Consider the following 10,644-nt stretch of genomic DNA (forward strand, 5'->3'; position numbering starts at 1 on the left):
AATTGACTAGGCATAATATTATTTTGACCCTCAGCCATCGTAACCTGCCTGCTATCACTCTCAAGATTACTTTCTCTAACCTGACTTCTGCCTGCTATATCACCTTTTCCACTTACAATATCCACATTATTATCACTCTCTTTCCTCTGATTTCTAGTTTTCATAGGCGTATGCTTTAAACTCATATTAACATATAAAATTTAAACACGATCTATAACAAAGACTAATTTTTTATCTTGCATTTCACATTGCGCGCCAATTGTAATATATTTTAGTTGCTTATAAGACATTTATTTGTGATGGTTAACAATTTACCAATTTTGGCATATATATAAAATAATAAAATAAATGAACAATCAGAATTTGCAAGATAAATTATAATTATAATCTTTAATAGCAGATGCCTCAATAGACCGGTTCATCACATACAAACATGCATTCACACTAAAACATCCATATTCACACTATTAATTATTTAATTATAGTTTTCTTTTATGAATCTACCATTTGATAAAATAGATATATCCTATCTTATTATCTCCTATCTTATTACGTACTTAGGGCGGCAAGACACTTTATAATCGAAATGGAACATGTTATGAGAAACTAATAATAAAAATATGAATAAATATAATTATGTAATAAATACGTCTTGTAGATTTCAGCTGGTGGATGATGTATCTCCCTTGTCTTACTCGTCTCAGTATTCTTTAATTTGTTCCTTTGGTTCCAGCATGATTATAGGATCCAAATGTTGCGATATATTTCCAATTATTAATGGATCCTTTTTATCTTACGATATAATTTCAATTAGGAGTGGATCCTTTTTTATAGTAGATCATTTCCAAAAATATTTATTCTGCTTTAGATTTAATCCAATGGCCAATACTTTTTGTCTTGCACGATGTTATACTTTCAATGGTAGACTCCCTAAGTGAAGAGACTCCAGTGAAGATACTCCAGCAACCATCAATTTGCCAGATACGACTAATACAGGGGAGGGGGAAATTCAACCAATGACACCGCTCGCCAATTCCTTATACTAATTACAATTTAACTTGCAGGGAACTCCCTGGGTAAACGCACGTTACAATTTTCCCCCTCGAATTACGCATGACATAAATAGGGGTAATTCGATATACTTATATTAAGCTTGTCGTATGTAATATAAAAGGAACATAACATCAGTCAGTCCGTTGTCTTTTGCGCAATCTGGTTACAAATTTATACATTACTATTAAGCTGTTCGCACTTTGTCAGTATTAAGATTGTCAAGTGGAGTTTCATACATATATCACTCATATCAATATACAGCTATTCAGCACTATAACGATTACGTTAACCTACCTACATAACATATTTATATACCAATTTATGTAGTATCGTACGTCAATTATAATGGTTTGGTTCTTTTACTAAAAATTTTAATAAATTAATTACTCATTTGTGTACCTATGATGTGAGCTTGATTAGCATTCTCAGACAAAACGTAGGCATTTTTTCCAATTAATTTGACAATTTTATACGGCCCTTCATATAAATGAAAAAATTTCTTAGTAACCGAATCCATTGCATTTGACAAATGTGGTATACGCAACAAGACGAGGTCTCCAACTATTAGTTTAACTTGAGAGATTTTAGACTGTTGTTTCTTCCGATATTGAAATTGCCTATCAATACATTCCCCGGCCATCAAAAGCTGGGTATCACGTGGAATTGGAGTTCCTGGTGGAAATTGTACAAATCTTGTAATTGCATCTGGGACTTTAATTCCAAAATGTAACTCAAGAGGTAAACAACTGGTGCTACTATGCTTTGCTATATTCAACAATTCTTCTATTTTTTGTAGATATTGAACCCATTTTGTGTGTCGATCAGCACATAATGTTCGAAAAAGGCGTCCAAGCTCTCTCATAATCCTCTCTGTGGGATTGGACTGAGGATGACGTATAGACGAAAAAAGTACTTTAACATCTTCTTATTGCAAGGTTTTCCTCCACAAATTAGCGGTAAACTGGGTTCCGTGATCAGCGAAGATACGTTTTGGCTTTCCGGTATTCGAAAAGTAATCATGTAATATTTTATTAAGGGCAGCCCGAGTTGTAGCCTTTTTAAGTGCATACAATCGGATGAATTTAGAAAATACATCCAAAAGAACGAAAATGTATTGTACCCCTCCTCTCGATTTTGGAAGCGGTCCATAAAAATCTAAAGTCACCAATTCATTTGGACGATCGGCAGTAATAAGCTGATATTCCCCTTGCATATTTTGCATGTTAGGCTTCACTCTTTGACATAGGTCACAAGTTTTCACGAAATATTTTACATTTTGTCGCATTGATTTCCAATAAAAATATCGTTTCATGTATTCGAAAGTTTTATATGTTCCAGCATGACCAATTTTCCGATGACAAATACTAATTAATAATGGGGTCAATTTATTAGGAATTATAAGACGCCAATCTTCAGTTTTCGAATTACCAGTAAATAGTAAATCATGATAAATTTGATAGTTTTCTAATTTACATCCATTCAATAATTCCTTTTTAATATCAATAATAGATTCATCGATATTTTGTGCTTTGACTATATCCTTTAACGGTGCTTGTACTTCAGTGTCTTCATCGAATTTACAAATAATAACCAAGGAATTATCTAAAGAATTGCTGGAGTCATTAGGTGGTAAATATTTACATAAGGAAATCATGGGATGTTCTTGCTTCTCTAAGTGAAATTGTTCATTTGGGTTTCGACTGCAAAAGTCGGCTGCAATATTATCCCACCCTTTACAGTAACTAATGTTAAAGGTATACTGTTGTAATAGAAGACTCCATTTTGAAAGGCGTGCACTTGTATAATTAGCATTATTTAAGAAAGTTAGTCCCTGATGATCAGTTATAATTTTAAATTCAGTACCTATCAAATATACTCGAAACTTTTGTATTGCATAAACAATAGCTAATAATTCTTTTTCCGTTGTGTTATACCTTGTTTCAGGGGAAGTCAAACATCGACTCACTATAGATATGGACCTCCCCATTATGATTCATTGATATAAAATTCCACAAATGCCAAGGTCACTTGCATCACATTGTACCTTTAGAACGATTCCCGGAATCAAATGTCTTAGTACAACACATTGTAAGAATGCATCTTTCAATTCTTAAAAAGCAATAGAATGAGCTTTTGTCCATGTCCAATGATTATTGCTTCCCAGAAGACTACGAAAAGGTTGTATATATTTAGAATAATTTATTTTAAACTTTCGGTAATAGTTACAGATTCCTAAAAAGCTCTGAAGTTGCTTTTTGCTTTGCGGTTCCGAAAATTTGGTAATAATCTTTAATCTATAAGGATCTGGTCTAATACCATCAATTGATAAAACAAAACCAAGAAAGGGCACAGACACCTTTCCAAATCTACATTTGGATAACCGTAGTGTGAAATTATAGGATGATAACCGCGTAAATAATAAGTCCAAGTGACATAGATGTTCTTCAAAATTTTTGGACGTAACAAGTAAGTCATCAATATAAGAAACTAGAAAATCTTTAAAATTATCTCCCAGAGCCAAATTTAATGCTCTTATGAATCCACTACCTGCCGTTTGTAACCCAAAAGGGATCCTACAAAACTGATATAGAGTTGAATTGTATAAGAACGCTGTATAAGGTCTTGAAGTATTTGCTAACGGTACTTACCAATAACCATGAGTTAAATCCATTGTGGATATACATTGTATTCCATGGTGGCATTGTAATAATTCAGAAATTAAAGGTGGTGTTTCATTATTTCCTTCTATTACATCATTCAAAAATCTTGCATCAAGGCACGATCGAATTTTACCATCTTTTTTCTCTACTATACGTAATGGATTACAGTAAGGACTACAAGATCGCTCAATGATACCGTCCTCTAACATCATTTTCAATTCTTTTTCAACAGCTGTACATTTTGCCAATGGTACAGGATATGATCGTTTTATGTAGGGTTTAGATTTACTTAAATGGATTTCATGTTGATAATGGGTTATGAAACCAGGTTTATCAGAAAATAGGCGTTTGTGCTTCACCATAAGATTAACAAAATTATTCCGCTGGTCTGGTCTCACAGATGTTAGACTTTGCGCGATTGATGATACATCGGCTAAAAAACTATCATTCTCTGATTGCTCACTTTGAAGTGGCATATTGTAACGTGACAAAACGATCAACCTCTCAGTACTCCTGTACTGAGAGCGCACCCGTTACCAAGGGACGACAAGGACACGCGGCTAGTATCAACACGCGCCGATAGATGAAGAACGTCTCCCGAAAGTCACACCGCGGAAAAATAATATCAAAATAATCCGCTAGATCATTAGCGCTTCCCGCTAACAAATATCGGATTACAGGTCATTGAACACAACAGTTCAGACCAATCAAAGTCAGTTAAGTCATAATAGTCGAAAACCTGAGTTATTAGAGAGGATAATCAGAGATTCCGAACAGACCAAGTACAAAATTCTCGATAAGTGTCACGGAAGCACAGCATACGTAACATAAATCGAAATCTGTCAGATAGTCAAAAAGTTCATAATCGTGTCGAGAGGCTACGGGAAATTAGCATTTGCTACTCCAAGTAGATCTCGCGTAGAAAGGTTGTCAAAGCTCTGCGGAGACCACCGTGATCTTCCGCAGAGACTTTTGTTATCGCCATTTTGTAATCTGTCATCCGCGCCGTTAGGAGTTGCGTCGCATACAGTGCCATAGCCACTAGGTAGGCAAAATGCTACTAGGGTTATCAAACCAACGCCGGCAGATCCTCTGTTACCTCACGCACAGGTCAGAGAGAGATAGGGATAGACAACAAACGTAGGCAGACTCCTAGACAATCCTTTTTCCTAAAATACCGACAATAGATTACGACTAGGTAATTGTCACCGATTATAAAACTACTGTATCGATTATTTAATAAAATTTTGTTATTTTATTTTACGTTACCATCCTGTGTCGACTACATTCTTAAAGACGCCAGCCCCAAGCACTTACCTACATCCCATTTCGTACACTCATAAGGAGCGTACGAAATTGCACTATCGACAAACGTTACAATTGGCGCCCAACGTGGGGCTGGCGCAACTAAAAAGGCTTGATTATCGAAACAGTGAAAACTTTAGATATGGCCGAAAATAAGGAACAGGACTCCCACGACACAGGGTATCAAACTAACCGACCGCTCGATGAAAATGAGACGTTGTTTGCAAGTACTGCACTTGAACCAACCGGGGAAAATAGAAGAAATCCCGTCGTACGATTTGAAGAGTCAGAGGATATAATTATGGATAGTCCCGTGGAGACACATCCAAGACACAATATTAAAAGAAACCCGATAACAGGAGTAAATCTAGCAAGCGAGTTAGATTTGGCGGAAATCCTCGAACAAAGTCCTATAGATCCGGACGCAAACGCAAAAGCGTTGATAGAATTAAGACATAGGGTGAGCGATCTAGAACGCGATAATCATGAATTAAGAAAAATCATTGAGGAAAGACTACCGCGAAATCTGCTAGAACTGATACAAGCAGAAATGCAGAAGTCAGGACGAGAGCACCAAGAAGCTCAGCAAAGACAGCTGGTAGATCTCGCGATTACAAGGATAGATATCGCGGATCTAGAGATTAAACACCATAAGTTAGTTAATATTATACAGGATCTAAGGGAACAAATGGAGAGGATCTCATATCGTGAAACCCATAGGGATACTCCGCCAAGAGAAAGACAAAGTATCACAGCAATTAGGCCAAACGAAAGTTTAGGAATAAGCTTTTTAAGACCCAACGCAATATCGATAAAACCACGGACATTCAAGGACACAAGTAATGAGCGTCCGCTCACATACCTAAAGAAAATGTCGAGTTACTTAAGGGCAACGCAGGCCCAAGGAGAAGATTTGCGATTCATTGTAGCCAATGGTCTAGATGGAACGGCGCAAGACTGGTGGCAGGTGCAGGAGGACAGTATCAGTTCAGTCCAACAACTTGAGGAAAAATTCAAGGCCCGGTATTGGAATAGTGAGATCCAGCAGGAGATAGCACTAAATCTGCATTACGGGAAATACGACCCTTCCAAACAGAAAATGTCGGCGGTTGAATATGCGGCGAAAATGTTCAACGAGGCCAAAGACTTAGAACCATCTCTCCCCACAGCTAAAATTATTAATAAATTGGCGGATCACTTTTCCAAGACACTAAGTCTTATTATCCACGGAAAACAGATTGACGATATAAACGCGTTCACCGAGCTACACCGAAAATACGAGAGTCCGTCCCGGCATGAACTAGAAAGAGAGACTAGAAGCGAACCAGCATCAAACAAGGAAAGGACGAACTCGGGAGCGAGAGCTGCACCTCCAACAACACCTCCGCGGAACAGTCAGCCTCCAGCAAGACAACCTCACCAGCAGGCGACTCCGAATAACCGTCCTCGACCAAATAATCAGCAGCAAGGACGGAATAACAACTTCAACCGAGCAGGCTATCATCAAGCGAACGCCATCCAAACGGAGGAAACGCAAGGAAACCGGCGATCTGCGCAACGGACTGAACCCCGTGAAACGGATCCAGGGGAGGAGTCCACCCGAGAGAGCCACTGCCCTAAGCCAAAAGCCTAGGAAAACTAAGAAACGATGTGGCCACCAAGGTGCCCCGCACTAGCCAGGGACACCAAGGCGCGTCCACAACGTATATGACGAAACTGGAAAAGAACTCACCGGATATGAATGAGATAAACACAATCAACTTTGCTTGGCTAGAACCCGAACACATCTTGACGTGCAACAATCTCTTCGAAGAGGAAGAAGAAGCACAAGGAGACGGCCGTCCACTGCAATGCTCAGAAATCGACGTCGTCATCCAAGGAATCAAGACGAAAGCACTTATAGGCACTGGACGTCAAGTCACTGCTCTTTCTGAATCTTTTGTGAATCAGTACATAAAGAATTTTAGACATTGTCATACACTTCCAATAGTGGGTATGGGTATACGTGACAAATGCGACAACCCATAAGTCAGTGCGAATCAAAAAAGAAATCCTGGCCAAGATAAACATAACAGGAGAAGGCTTAGATACCATATTTATGGTGATCCCAAAACTAATATGAACCTGCATAATCGGAATCGACTTCCTACGGATACACCAGGGGAAGATCGACCTCCGAGAAAATAGAATATACCTGAACAACACGGATGAACAATTGTCTATTTCCTTAGCTCAGCCAACGGAAAAACCCAACACGAAGGATTCAACTCCGGAATGCAACCCCATCAACAAGGAAGAACCAGAAAGAGAAGACGGCATCACCATGCAAGAAGTCAAGGAGAAACTTGCCGGCTGCACGAGACTCAGCCCGTATCAATTAGACCGCTTCAAGAAGACCATATGGAAATATCGAGGTGTTTTCAATAAGCGACCAGGCAGAATGAACATCTACGAACACAAACTGAATGTGTCAGATGAAAAACCATTCGTCAACGGCTCCTACCCGATACCAATGAAACTTCGAAGTGCCGTCGATGAAGAAATTGAACGGATGCTGGATTACGGTATCATCCAAAGATCTGATAGCCCGTACGTCAACCCGATTGTACCGGTAACCAAGAAGGATGGATCCGTCAGACTGTGCCTTGACGCCCGCAAGCTAAATGAACTCCTCGTCGCAGATGCAGAATGTCCTCAAACTACTGAAGAACTCTTCCAAGGATGCAGCGGTGTGAAGATGATGACGAGTTTGGATTTAGTCAGTAGCTTCTAGCAAATCCCACTCCATCCGGATTCAAGAAAATACACCGCCTTCCTACATAAAGGGAAAAGTTACGAATTTAAAGTAACACCATTCGGACTGAAGACAAGTAGTGCCAACCTAATAAGAGTATTGGACTATGCCTTACGTGGTCTGGGGGACAACATCATCAACTTTGTAGATGACATTCTATGCGTTTCCAAATCATTCGAGGAACACATGGACCATCTCGAAGCATTACTGAAACGATTGCAGGAACATAACCTGACAATCAACTTCAGCAAATCCGGATTCCTAAGGGACGAAGTTGCATTCTTGGGACATATCCTCACAACGGAAGGATTGAAACCGCAACCTGAAAGAATAGAAGCGATCAAGAATTTTCCGGAATCTAAGAATATCAAACAACTTCGAGGATTTTTAGGATTAGTAAATTACTATTCCAAATTCACCAATAAACATGCCGAAGACACCGTACCTCTCCTAAAACTAATTAAAAAAGGAGTAAAATGGAACTGGACTTCTGAGCATCAAGAGGCCTTCGCGAAAGTCAAGACACTTTTCTGCGAAGAAGTCAGCTTACGTCACCCGGACTTCACCAGGCAATTCTACTTCCAAACAGATGCTAGCGACTACGCCTTAGGAGTCATCCCGTTTCAGAGGAACGAAGCAGGTGAAGACGAGGTTATCGGGTTCACCAGTCGAACACTGAAGGGAGCAGAAATCGGCTATTATACTACAGAAATGAATTATTAGCGATTGTCTGGGCTCTCCAAAAATTCAGGACGTATCTACATGGACAACACATCAGAATTATTACTGATCATAAAGCACTGACCTTCTTGAAAACCAGTCGCTTCCCAAACGCACGATTGGCAAGATGGATTCTGCAAATTCAGGACTACGATTTAGAAATCGAACACTGTCCAGGGAAGAAGAACACAGTAGCGGACGTCCTAAGCCGCCTGCCATTCAACGAGGAAAAGGAACGGAAGAAATCTCATCGTGAGATAACCATTGCCGAGATATTAACTCAAAATACTTCGGATGAATTAATCAAGGCACTACGAAATCTCAGTCAGCTCCAGAAGCAGGATCCCCAGCTTGCCGAGATCATGGAAAAACTCCAGCAGAATCCGGATAAGCAGAAGAAAAGGTACCTCCTGGAAAAACAGCTACTGAAGAAACGAGTAGGAAAATATGCCTGGAAAACTGTTTTACCCACCGCGGTAATCAGCCAAATGATTTGGGAACTACGTAAAATCTACGGACGTGTAGGACCAAACAAGGTGTACTTCATCATTGCAGAAGAGTTCAGCTTCCTGAAGATGCTGCGCCACATCCGCCAGCTCCTCGCAACCTGTGACACCTGCCAGAGATCCAAGGTACCCAACCAGGCCAGTTATGCAGCAATGCAAAACATTACCCTATCCATCCTCATGAATTGGTATCTATTGACTTCTTCGGACCCCTTCCAACAGCGAAGAGAGGGTTTAAACACATCCTAGTGACAATTGATGCATTCAGCAAAATCGTAGTGCTTTATCCTTTAAGAAAGGCTACAGCACCAGCGACCATTCAGAAAATCTTCGAGGAATACATCCCCAAATATGGGAAACCTGAAAGAATACAGTTCGACCACGGGACACAATTCACTTCAAGTCTCTGGTTGAATAAATTAAAAGAAGAAATAATACAATCCGTGTTTTCCTCGATACGTCATCTACAAGGAAACATCGTCGAACGAGTAAACCGGAAACTGTCACGCTTCTTCAGGACGTTTCTCAAGAAAAAACACAACACATGGATCAGCTGGGTTCCCATAATAGAAGATTGCATCAATGAAGTCCATCACGACACCACTGGATTCACTCCGGTAGAATTGCATTTTATCCAGCAGCCCAAAAGGCTCTAGGAAAAATACATAAAAAAAAAACTCAAAGGCACCACCTGATAAGAAAGAATATGAGGTGAAGTTATGCCTAGCACGAGACCGCATTCGAAAGAAAGGCAAACGAAAGAGCGGGCAAATTCGATAATAAACACAAAGTCACCGAATACAACGAAGGCGACATGGTCTTGATAAAAGCATGTAATGTCTCGGACCCCGCAAATAAATGCATCGCCAAATTCTTTGCACTTTAGGAAGGACCATATATGATCTTGAAAAAGATTGCAGAAGCCACTTGTATACTGGGAGATCCGGAAACTCGAAGGGAATGGGTAATGTTTCACTGCAATAACTTAAAACACTACAAATCACCTGTCATTTTGCCACCGATTGCCAGCCACGAAATGGCAAAAATAGGCAATCAAAACACGGCAGAGCCATCTTCACCTAGGACACAGAATACCAGAAGAAAGGCATACGTCATCATTTAGGGATTAGCCATCGTAAGCGGATTAGCTCAGTCACAAAGAAGGAATTACCGAAGTGACAAGCAAAAATGAGCGATTTAAAAACAACAGGCATAAAGTGGGATTTAAAGGTGATCGATATTCCAAATAGGTGGAAATTGATAATAATCGACATACCCGAATACCGGAAACCCGACAATCGGCGGAAGTGGCAGAAAATAGTGCAAAAGGAAATCCCGGCAGGATCAAGGCTAACCAACCAAGAAAAGAGGATGTCGGACTTCAATACTAGTAAGAAAAAAAGGAGAAAGCTTCAACAGAAATTCCGTGAACTGTTTGGAGAAGAAGACAAAAGCCGATCTAAGGGATACCAAGAAGATCTTCATATCATAGAATTGAATGATCAAACAGTGAAAAATTGGATCCCCGGCTCATCCATCTTTGAAAATTAAACAGTTGGTACCACATCCTAGCACTCCGTACACATCCGGAACTCCAGGGTATAAA

The 10,644-nt window shown here is 39.7% G+C and overlaps 1 long non-coding RNA gene across 1 annotated transcript; it reads left to right on the top strand.

Annotated features, from left to right (window-relative positions):
• Positions 1–2,695: 2,695 nt before the first annotated feature.
• On the top strand, positions 2,696–4,976 carry LOC112494280. Its single transcript, XR_003059534.1, has 2 exons — positions 2,696–3,141; positions 3,276–4,976. It is a non-coding gene; the product is annotated as an uncharacterized LOC112494280 (long non-coding RNA).
• The last annotated feature ends 5,668 nt before the right edge of the window (positions 4,977–10,644 follow it).

The sequence above is a fragment of the Cephus cinctus genome, unplaced genomic scaffold (genome assembly GCF_000341935.2).
Source record: "Cephus cinctus unplaced genomic scaffold, Ccin1 Ccin1_scaffold0395, whole genome shotgun sequence".
Taxonomy (NCBI): Eukaryota; Metazoa; Arthropoda; class Insecta; order Hymenoptera; family Cephidae; genus Cephus; species Cephus cinctus.